At 38.1% G+C, this 12,011-nt stretch overlaps 1 pseudogene; it reads right to left on the bottom strand.

The window, feature by feature from the left end:
- Positions 1-10,812: 10,812 nt before the first annotated feature.
- LOC122707896 lies at positions 10,813-11,757 on the bottom strand (annotated as a pseudogene).
- Between the last annotated feature and the right edge of the window lie 254 nt (positions 11,758-12,011).

Here is a 12,011-nt window from a genome sequence, read left to right as displayed (position 1 = left end):
TGATGAGAGAATAAAATTTAAGGAGTGGATGTACTGCTCAATAACAGAAAGGTTGTTTTCTCTTTTCTGCCTCTCTTACTTTTAAATACTATTTTTTATAGCTCCTTGGCAGGAGAAAAAGACTCTTTAAAACTATGACCCAATGTCAGAGAGAAAACAGACTAGTCTCTTAAACTAATGGCTGTTGTTGAGGACTCCTTTAGTGATAGTCAGTCGGGAAAAAAAGTGGTGTGGGGGATGAACTTTGCAATAAACGACCTTCACAGAAGAAGACTATTCATGTTAATTAGTAGCTCTTTTCAAATATGATTCATATATGCATTAGGCCATGCCGTGCCGAACAATGCAGGCATTGTAGTAAACATCAAGATAAGTCTCAAGTATGGTTATCAAAATTTTAGAAAACTCTAGGGAGAATTTTTTTTCATAAGATTGTGACTTGCTGCTCCTAGTACATTACACAATGGTATCTCTCCTAATGGCTTTTAGCTTTTGCCACTGCCAACTTTTATATTTAAAATCCATACAATTATGGACAATTTATGAACATTACGAGGCTTTTCTTTTTTGCACTGATTCTTACTAATTCAAGCCAGCTTTTATCCTTTGCAAATCAAATGCATTCTGCTTACAACACTAGATTCATTCTCACATATTCCACTTTATTCTTATTATTAGTATTCCTTATTATGCATATTTAATTTAAGAATGCATTTTCTCCATTAAAAAATTAGAATATGCGGAAAGAAGTACCAGAAGGTGATTATTTGCTTTAGCTTGCTTTTATCAACTATTGAAGGCCTCAGATGGTCTTCCCAAGTTCCAAGCAAGAGACAAACATGCTAAAAGGCAAAAAATTAAAACACATATCTGCTCTCATAGAACTAACTTCCTTATGGTATATAAGATATCAAATTCAATGAAGAGATTACTGAAAATTTCTTCATATTATGTGACTGGAGAAAGGATATAAATTTGCAAGTATTCCTTAAGCAAATACACCATTAAGTATGGTTCTTTGGCGATTAATCCAGCAAGAAGTACCAGAAAGTATGAAGTCAAGTGTGCACCTTACCCACGTTTACACCCCACACCAGCTCCTCATGACACTCTTTGTCTAAAATAGAACAATTAATGGGCCAAACCCCCACATATGTCTTTATGTAAAATTCCTTCAATAAAATAACTAGGACTTTAGAGTCTGCAAGAAATAAGCAACTGGTTGGAATTCCTTTCTTAATTTTGCAGTCATTGATTGGAGGCTATCAGCCAACTGATTTGATTATTTTTTCCATGTGTTGCCTAACAAGTTTGAATCATCCCACTTCCACGTCAAAGTTATTGATTTAACTGGTCGTTTTAAAATGGTGAGGGTAAAGCAAAGAACTCTATGTGACTGATGAAAGCAGTCTCCTCTTTCTTGCCCTCCTCACCCACCTGGGATCTCCAACAAACACACTGTGTAACTTTGGTTTGCTGAGTAGGGTGCTATATCAACCACACTGACTGCACAGAACAGGAAGAACAGAGTATGTATGTTAGTTTCCCCTTTATACTGTGTTTAAGGATTGCCATTTGTTATTGGTTTGACACTTTAAAATCTATAGACACCAGCTGGTTTGTTTTACTATGGAATCCAAATAAACTAATACTGAATACCATTTTTGGCACCTCTTAAGCATCTATCATATGATGGATACCATGCTAGCTATTAATACTTTTGATATAACATATTACCTACTAGGGCTTCCCAGGTGGTGCTAGTGGTAAAGAACCTGCCTGCCAATACAGGAGATGTAAGAGAGGTGGATTTGATCCTTGGATCAGGAAGATCCCCTGGAGGAGGGCCTAATAACCCACTCCAGTATTCTTGCCTGGAGAATCCCCATGGACAGAGGAGCCTGGCCGATTACAGTCCATGGGGTAGCAAAGAGTCAGACACGACTGATAAGACTTAGAATGCATAGCACCATATTACCTACTAAGCAAAACATACCTAAAAGAGTTCCAGCTCACACTGTACAGATGAAAATTCTTTTTCCTCCACTTACTAGCTTTCTAAATATGCCCATATCATCTTTGTGGGCCTCAGTGTTCTTACCTGAAAAATAGAGGCAATAGTAATACTGTCTCATAGAGCTGTGAGGATAAATGTAATGCATTTAAAACCCTCCAAACCGAGCTTTCCAAGCCTTATTCTCCCATGTGTGTCTTGATCTTATGCCTCTAGAGGCCATTGGGATATTTCTCTCTTCCTATTAATCTCTAGTATTTTGGAATTTTCAATCTTATTCTTAGTTTTGAAAACAGGATAGAGTACAGTCAGCTCGGCAGGGCCCCATACTCCTGTTCTCCCAGCTATCAAAGTGTGCCTTCACTTGATTGCCTCACTACCTCTCCATCGTTCCTAGTATCTTCAATGAAAATAGAATCTTACAGTTAAGATCAATAAATGGCTTGAAAACAAAACTATAAACAGACCTTAATTAATTAGCCTCCTAATTATCCTCTCCTGAGGCCTTTTTTTTTTTTCAGTTCTTCTACAACCATGATCAGAAACAAAACATCAAAAAATAGTAAGAGTGCTCTTTTCATTGCTATCTTGGCAACTAAGGTTAATCAAATACATAAGTGACCACACAGAGATCGGTTACTAATATTTGGAAAGTAACATTCAGCGATATCATATATAAGTTTCAACATAGGTTTGAAAAATATAAGGTGGGGGGGTCTTTTTGTGTTCTCAAGAATGATGCAATGATGAGTACCAGCAATCTCAATTCTGAAATCCCAAATTAAAATATCAGAAGTATGCCCTACTTATAATGTTAATTGCCCTCTTTATCAGGGTCTAGAGGGCCACATACTTATTTCCACCAGGCGTTATTTTTAACAGTGTATTTTAGGATTGATGCTTTACCCCCAAATGCCTTGTTGATGGAGCATTTGACAGTAGTTATAGCAGCCTGTGGATTTGTACCTCTTCACCCTCCCATGAGGGCTAGGTCAGATTAATCACGGCATTATTATGTCATTCATTCTAACAGTCTGCCTCTGGAAGAAAGTCATGTCAGCTGTGGTACAATTATCTTAGACTGATGATACAGACCAAAGTCATTATAATACATTTACTTGGCACAGATCTTCTTAGCTACACTTCCAAACTCACAACCCAATTAGTAGGTATGTGGGATCCTCCTTAGTAGGACTACGTTTTCATCTTGCCGGTAGAAAGCAAAGGATCGTCAATGGACTTGTTATATGCAAAATAATGCATCCCTTTTACAAGGAAAGATTGAGCATACTGCTTACTGGAGATGGATCTACATCATGAGTATCATACCTCCATCAGCTGGAAAGAGACCACATATGGTGATTCTTAAGAAAATCAGACAAAGACCTATCAATAATCAGGGCAGAAGAAACTCCATTTCCTAATTTCTTCACTTTGAAAGTTGAGAAAGTTGACAAATATTCGTGAAGTTTGGATTTGAGAAATTAAGGTGGCATGATAATCAACGGTCAGCACTGCCCTCTCCCTCATGGACATCATAGAAGATGGAGTCTGAAAGCCCACAGAGAGTAGAAGAGGGCTCCCCTTGTCCTGGAGTTACCTGCACTTCCACTGACGCTCCTCTATTTCAGTTTAATGCTTTATTCATTTCTTACTGACTTCTATAGTGCATGCACTCTCCTCAACTATCAGCCCATCCAAGACCATCTCTCAGAAGATATTACTCTTCATTTGTAGAACATCTGAGGTTATTGGACAAGGCTACTTGAGACTCTCATGAGTTCAGTTCAAATTTCCCAATATCCTATCCTCACTTGCTAAGTCCCGTATCTCTACCTGTCCTCTGGATCCTACACCTCTGGAACTTTCTCTTTACCAACCCCTCTCCCTCCAGCATTTTGGAATCTTCAGTCTCTTCTTTCTCATTTCTGTCTCTGCCTCTCTCTCTCTCTCTCACACACACACACACATGCACAGAAGCACTTGTAACTGTATCCCTAGGTCTATTCTAGCAATACAATAATAAGTAGGAGGAGAGGTAATAAGCAAAGGAGTAATAAAGATTGAGTAGATCTCAGTCAGCTAGGAATGCAGGAAGAAAAGAATCTTTAAGTAACTTTATTGACCTGTAATTTACATGCTATTAACTAAATCCATTTAAAGTGTACAACTCCATGAGTTTTGACAAATATATGTATCCAAGGAACCGCTTGTGTGTGAAATGAGTGCAGTTGTATAGTAATTTGAACATTCTTCAGCATTGCCTTTCTTTGAGATTAGAATGAAAACTCACCTTTTTCAGTCCTGTGGCCACTGCTGAGTTTTTCAAATTTGCTGGTATATTGAGCACAGCACTTTAACAGCATCATCTTTTAAGATTGGAAATAGCTCAGCTGGAATTCCATCACCTCCACTCGCTTTGTTTACAGTAATGCTTCCTAAAGTCCACTTGACCATTATTGTATAAATATACATCTATTTGCTTATTTATTCACCTGTCGATGGATATTGGATTATTTCCAGTCTAGGGCTTTATTTCAAATAAAGTGCCAGGAACATCACACACAATATTTTGTATGGGTATATATTTTTAGTTCTTTTGGGTAAATACTTCTAAATTACTTTTCTAGGAGTAGAATATCTGGTGGTATGGTAGAAATATGTTTAACTTTTAAACAAATGGACAGGTTTTCAAAGTGGTGACAACATTTTATATTCTCACAGCAATGCATGTGAATTTTGCCTGTTCCGTATACTTGCCAACAATTCTCATGGCTAGTGGTGGTGGTGGTTTAATAGCTCAGTTGTGTCTGACTCTTGACCCCATGGACTGTAGGCTGTCAGCCTCCTCAGGCTCCTCTGTCCATGGGATTCTCTAGGCAAGAGGACTGTAGTGGGTTGCCGTTTCCTTCTCCAGGGGATCTTCCTGACCCAGGGATCAAACCCAGGTCTCTTGTATTGCAGGCAGATTCTTTACCAGCTGAGCCACCAGGGAAGCCCCATTCTAGTGGGTATGTAGTTTAATTTGCATTTCCATGATAACTAATGGTTTTGATCTTATTTTCATTGCTTAGGCCATTTGTATATCTTCTTCTGTAAACTGTATGTTCAAATATTTTGCCTATTTTCAAACTGGGTTATCTTCTTATTGAGGTATAAGGATTCTTCATCTATTCTAGGTAAACTTTGTTAGAAATATGCATTGAAAATGTTTTCTTTCATTGTGGCTTGCTTGCTTTCTTAAAAGTATATTTTGAAGAGCAAAAATTTAATAAAGTCCAGTTGTCACTTTTTATTCTAAAATTGTAAAATGGTTTGAGACTTTTATGTCCTAAGAAATCTCTTATCTCAAATTCCTATAGATTTTATCTTATGTTTTATTCTAGAATTTTTATAGTTTCATGTTTTACATTTAGGTCTATGGCTCAAAATAATTTTAAAATAATTATTTTATGATTAGGAAATTAGCAAAAATTATTCTAGAAAAAACACATTTAGTGATTCATTCTTTTTTTTTTAATGTTTGTGCTTCTAAACATTCCAAAGATCCTACTGAGTTTAGCTTTGTCTTGGAGAAGATGTTAAAAGAGAGAAGAGAGTTACACATACTGTGTAAGTAAAGTTCTTTGGGTTTTTCTAAATACCTAAATTTTTATTTTACATTATTTTATAAGCAGTTTTTCATATTTCAGTGTATGTGGAGGGCATTTTCCCACAAACTTTTCATATATGGAAATATTAAATAGGTGAAGAGAATTCCATCTTATTAACACTCAAAAATCTATTTATCCAGTCCCTTTTTTGGTATTTGTCTTGTTTCCAGCTGTTTATGACAACAATAAAAAATCATATTGCTCTAAATGTCTTTCAACATAAGTCTTGGATCTCTGATCATTTCCTTAAGATAAACTTTTATATGTGGATTTATTAGTTTAAAGGATAAGAAAGAAATTTAAAGCTTTTGATATGTATTTCCAAAAAGAATGTACCAAATTACAGACCTCCCAGTAGTTTGTGAAAGCATGGTTGCACCCTCCCCGATTTGGGCCACTGCCTTTGGTTTTAATCTTAGCAAATCTGTTAGAGGAAAATAATAAATTATTATTGTTTTCATCTGTATTTCCTTGATTTTAGTAAGCCTGAATTTTTTTTTCTTTCATACGCGTTTCAATCCTTTGTGTTTCTTTGTGGATTACTTGTTCAAATTCTTAGTCTATTTTTTTCCTGATAAGATTTTAAAAATGTATTTATTAAAGTCCTTTTTACATATTAACCTATACCAATCTATTAATACATGTTAACCTATTTCTGCTTAAGGCATTAATATTTTCTTGTTTGTTTATTTTCTTTACAAGACTTCTGCAAAGGTTTAAGACTCTATAAAGTCAGATCTATCATATTCTTGGATTAGAAAGATTTCCCATACCTCTGGAACTCACATGTTTATAGACAGACACACTAATGTTTTGTTTCATCTTTTATGCACTATTTTTATGTTGTAATGCTCTAATCCATCTAGGACGTATTTTAGGATGACATGTGAAGAAGGAATGTGTCTGAGCCCCAGTTCCTTGAAAAGCAGAGCCTGAAGGAAAGCTTACATATTGGAGGTTTGCAGGGAGAGGGATCCCAGGGCATCAAGAGTGAGAAAAGGAAAATGAGGAAGTAAAGAGGGGAAAGAGGAAAGAAAATCAAAGGTGGTGCTTTGGTACCAGGACAGCACCAGTTTCAGAGGAAAACACAGCCACGTTCCAGATGCAGGATGTCAGCAGAGGCAGAGGCTGACTCAGCTGATCTCTGAGTCCAGTGCGGCAGGGGGTGGGGAGGAGAAAGGAACTGATCTGTCACTTCTCCATCTCCTTTCTTCTGATGGCCAAGGTTTGTGCTTCAGAGTTGCATCATGCAAACGCTCCAGGCAGCGGCTGGGGAGTCTGGGCTCCATGGACTCAGCAAAGTCTCACGTGGCTGCTAGAACCTCAGGCGGCTGTGCCTGGGAGGCTGGAGGAGCTGGGCCGTCAGGAGACGAGGGACAGCAGCTCAGGGGGAAGGGGGCCTGGCAAACGCAGCAGGCCCTTAACACTGGGCGAGTAGAGGCTGTAAATCCAGTAGGCAGCCATTCATCCCGTCTCATCTAGTGGGTAATCCACCATTTTCTCACCCATTTAAATATCAACTTTACCATATTCTGAGTTCTTAATTGTACTAGAGTTTATTTCTGGTTCTATCTCTATCTGTGAATATACAAATGTATACTTATAATAAGTTATAGCTTTCTGATGGTACAAATTCCCTCTCATTTTTTTCAGTTTTTTCCCCCTTGACTTTTATAAGAATAAGCTCATGTATGTAGGTAAGGTCATAACTAGATCTGTAAAATAATTGGGGATTTGTGTATAAATACATCGATTTGGGGACTATCGATATTTCTATACTCTTTTATTTCACTATTCATGAAAACAGCAGCAGCATCAATTTATTTAACACTTTTTAACGTCCCTCAGTAAAATTGTCCAATTGTTTTTCGTGTAGCTCTAACAGAGCTTTTATTAAATTTATTCCTGGATATTATAACTTCTGTTACTCTGGTGGGCAGAACTTTTTCCATTGTGCTTTTTTAATTGATAATTTCTGGAATCTAATAAATTTTTCTGTGTTAATTTTTGTTACTGGTAATTTTTTAAACTCTCCAACTAGCTCAAATAACTTTAAAATTTATTCTCATGAGTTTTCTAGATAGACATACTGACTGTAAACAATAATTTTTCTTTCTTCTCCAATAATTATATTTCTTATTTCTTTTTTCTGCCCTTTTCCATTGGCAGTAACTTCAGAATAGCATAAAATGAATAATTATGATGTTATCCTGCTTGCTCTTACCTTTAAGAAGAATGTTTCTGCTGCTATTTTACTTTTGTGTGCATGTTTGCTCAGTTGCTTTTGACTCTTTGTGACCCTATGTAGCCCACTAGTCTCCTCTGTCCATGGGATTCTCCAGACAAGAATACTGGAGTGGGTTGCCATGCCCTCCTCCAGGAAATCTTCCTGACCCAGGGATCAAACCCCTGTCTCCTGTATCTCCTGCACTGCAGGCAGATTCTTTACCGCTGAGTCACTGGGGATGTCGCTATTTTACTTTTAAGTATTGTAAGTGTTGGCTGTTTGTTTCAAAGAGAAATTTTAAATCACATCATTGTTGTTGCTCAGTTGCCAAGTTGTGTCCAATTATTCACAACCCCTTGTGGCTCAGCTGGTAAAGAATCCGCCTGCGATGCAGGATACCTGGGTTCGATCCCTGGGTTGGGAAGACCCCCCTGGAGAAGGGAAAGTCTACCCACTCCAGTGTTCTGGCCTGGAGAATTCCATGGACTGTATTGTCCACGGGGTCACAAAGAGTCAAACATGACTGAGCAATTTCCTTCACTTTGGCGACCCCACGGAATGCAGCACTCCAGGCCTCCCTGTCCCTCACCATCTCCCAGAGTCTGTGTAGTGCATGTCTATAACAAGGTTACAAAGAGTTTCTTAAATTGATGATTGATGTTTAATTTCTATCTTTTCATCTTGGTTAGACCAACCAGACCACTGTCTGTTTTACTGGGAAAAAGAGGTTGGAGTTTTTGATCCAAAGCTCTTCTTACTTGGACACTGGCCTTCCACTTAGAACTCAGCGGCTTCTCCAGGGAAGGGCCCGCTGCTCTGTCCTTCTGCTACACAGGACACAAAACTCCTCTGCTTTGGGTCAGATTGGCCATCTACCATCTGACACTGCTCCTATGGGCCGAGCTGCTAAACCCTCCCACAACTGTTTAAATGTATGCCACCTCAAATTTGTGGTCTGCAAATCTATCTTGCTGCAAGCATAGCAATGCAGTTTATTTAACTTCGGGCATGAGATATTTTTTGCCTGTTTGTTTGTTCATTAGGGGGACACCATAGCATTGATTTATATCCATGGACTACGCAAGTCCTTTCCCTCATCTTTGACCTTTGGACCCTAGTGATTCTAGTCCCAGGGCTTCATTGGTTTGGCTTTTATTTTTTTATTATGATATTAAAAACTCAGTAAGCTTTCATACTTCATTAAAATATAATCACTGTTCCACAATTTATTTAGCTGATTTCATGTATTTTGGAAATTTTTATTCTTTTTCTGACAGTCAGAAACATGTTTTCCCTCAAGAAATTAGGAGGGACACAGAACTCTTTTAAATCCCTCCATTTCTCTATTATTCTTATATACAGTCAAGTCCTCTCCCAATTCCCAAAGGTGCTATTCTTCCCCTTTACCCATTTTCTTATTTCTTTGCCACCACCAACCTTTCTCTTTCAGCAAGTCAATTTGTCTCTACTGAGAAAACCAAGGTTAACAGGTGGGAATTCTTAGCCTTGAGTCTATAACTAATTCTGGAGTCTTCCCTGTCCCCTCCACAAGTTGCTCCTTTTCCTCTAATTTCATGGGATTCACAGACTGTCCTTCAGTATGAGCTCAACCCCTTCAACTATTCTTCATCCAATTCCATCACCACTCTTCACATATCTACCTCTGCTGGACTTCCTACCTCTCCATCTCTGTTGACTATTCATTCCTCTAAGTCTTCAGTCAGACAGGTGAAATTCTAGCAGTTCCTTTTCTGACTCTTTTCTCTTGACTGTTTTTTAAGTATCCACACCCCCCCTTTATCCCAGGATTTTTATTTTTCAGTACTGATTTTATTTCACAATACATTGAATGAGATAGTCCCCAGGTAATATCTTTTATTCCCTGAACTTCTCCTGGTCTCTATGCTATTGAGGTGAATGTTGTAATTTCTACATCAAACCTCATTTCTAAATTTCATTTTGCCTGCTGAACCATCTCAACCCAGTGTTCCACAAGCATCTCCAAACAACCTGTACAAAATTGCTTCGATCAAATTCCCCTGACAAAAGCTTCTCTGTGTACCACGTCTTTTATCGTCATGGTGGTATAAGTACCCCCAGTCACCTAGGCTGAACTGGGAGTCATGGACCCCTGCACTCACCCACATATCCAGTCAGTGCTTGCACTGTCTTTTCAAGTTCTCCTGTGTCTCTTCCCCACCCTGTGCCCCCTGCTGCAGCTTGACCCTAATCATTTCTCTTTGGAACTCCTGGTGTGGCCGCTCTGCTCTAAGCAGTTTTCTATGAACCATGCTCTTTCTGATCTCTAGCTGTCCCACATTCTTCCCACTGTTTCCTCTCCTTAAAACACCGCCTACTCTGATATTGATCACGTCAAAAATTCCCGAATACAGTCATCAACTGAGATCTTCCTTAACGACAACACAGAAAGTAGTTCTATTTAAACCTCTTTTGTGCTTAAAACCCTCTAACAAACCTCCATTGCCCTTGAGATAAAGTTCAGACCTCTTAACTGGTATATCCGTTCTCTTCTCTAGACCTTTCTCTCACCAAACTTATGTCCACACTTTGTACCCTCCTCACAGGAAACTTTCCACACCTCTTACCCCTGTCATTTACCATGCTATTCCAAGCCACCATGATCCACACCTTTGCTTAACTTTTTATCCATACCCGCAATGCTTCTGATACCTTCTCCTCTTTTTCTATCTTGCAAACCAACATTTATTTATCTTTTTAAAACCTGGAAGAAATAAATAAATTGCCAGACAGATACAACCTACTGAGACCAAACAATGGAGAAACAGAAAAGCTAAACAGACCAGTAATGAATAAGGAGATTGTACACAAAAAACTCTAAATTGTTTTCCCTAGCATTAAAGCAGAAATTTATTAAAATCTATTTATACAGTGTTTTAACATACAAAAAAATAGAGTCCTTAACATTCAGGCAATGAATTCTATTCTCAAAAGTGTGAGAAGACACATTTCTTTGTTTTTCCCCTATAAAGATACTTCTATTTATATTCCTAAAAATAATGCATTTATTACACCATTTCTCATCAGAAGAATCCAGTTGAGATCAGAAGACTTCTGCAGAGAGTGAAGTAATATTAGCAGAGCATCTTCTCCAGAATGCAATGCCTCATCACAGAGGTGTAATGCAAGAGATACATAAAATGGTAGCTGCATCAGAGGAGTGTATGTACACCCAGCAGGTGGGCCGTGAGAAAAGCCTGAGGTCCAGCAGGGTGGCTCCTAATTGCTAAGCACGACCAACTGGGAAGCAAGACTTCCAGGGCCTCTTCCCATTCTTTGTCTTTTGAGGTGGCCATCATTTCTGGAGATTCAGGCTCCGTAACAGCATTGATCACTTTACCACAATTTTGCTTTGCCCAAGGCCCCTGCTATAATTTCAAATAGAACTTTGTCAATTTCCATTTCTGCTGCTTCTTGCATTTCTCCTTGATCATCTGTGCTTCCAAAGGAGTCCTCTAACATCTCCCCATGTCCTTGGCCTTCATCATCTCTTTGGACAATGCATGCATTTGTTAATCTATTTATTTTATCTGTATTCTATAATCTATTTGTTTGAACCAGATTTATGGAATCTTAACAAGAATCTGAATAGCCTTCATCACTTCTGTGCTCTTCTGCAAGAACCAGTCATTTGTAAGACTGCCAACTTGTTCTTCATCCCCATGAGTACAGAGTTCATGTGAGCTTGGGATGTATAAAACTTGCTCACAGCCTTCCTTGACCTGCTCATCTCCATGGCCAGAACTACACAGATATCCTTCTGACGCTTCTTAGCAGCATCTTTCACAAATAGTCTTGGTTTTTCTGCTTCTCCTTGAATGTTTCATACTTGCCTGTTAGCAACTCTAATTTCCTTTCTTAACCAAGAAAATCAGCATGCAAAAATTAGTTATATTTCTACATATTAACAACAAACCACCTGAAAAAGAAAGAAAACAATCCTACCTATAATAATATCAGAAAGGATAAAAATACTTAGGAATAAATTTAACCATAAGGTGAAAGATCTGTACACTGAAAAGTATAAAACACTGGTGTAAGAAATTGAAAACAAAAATAAATAAAAAGATAGTTCATG

This window comes from Cervus elaphus, chromosome 14 (genome assembly GCF_910594005.1).
Source record: "Cervus elaphus chromosome 14, mCerEla1.1, whole genome shotgun sequence".
Classification (NCBI taxonomy): Eukaryota; Metazoa; Chordata; class Mammalia; order Artiodactyla; family Cervidae; genus Cervus; species Cervus elaphus.
Note: the sequence above shows the minus strand (reverse complement) of the source record. Positions and strands in the feature narration are given on the sequence as shown.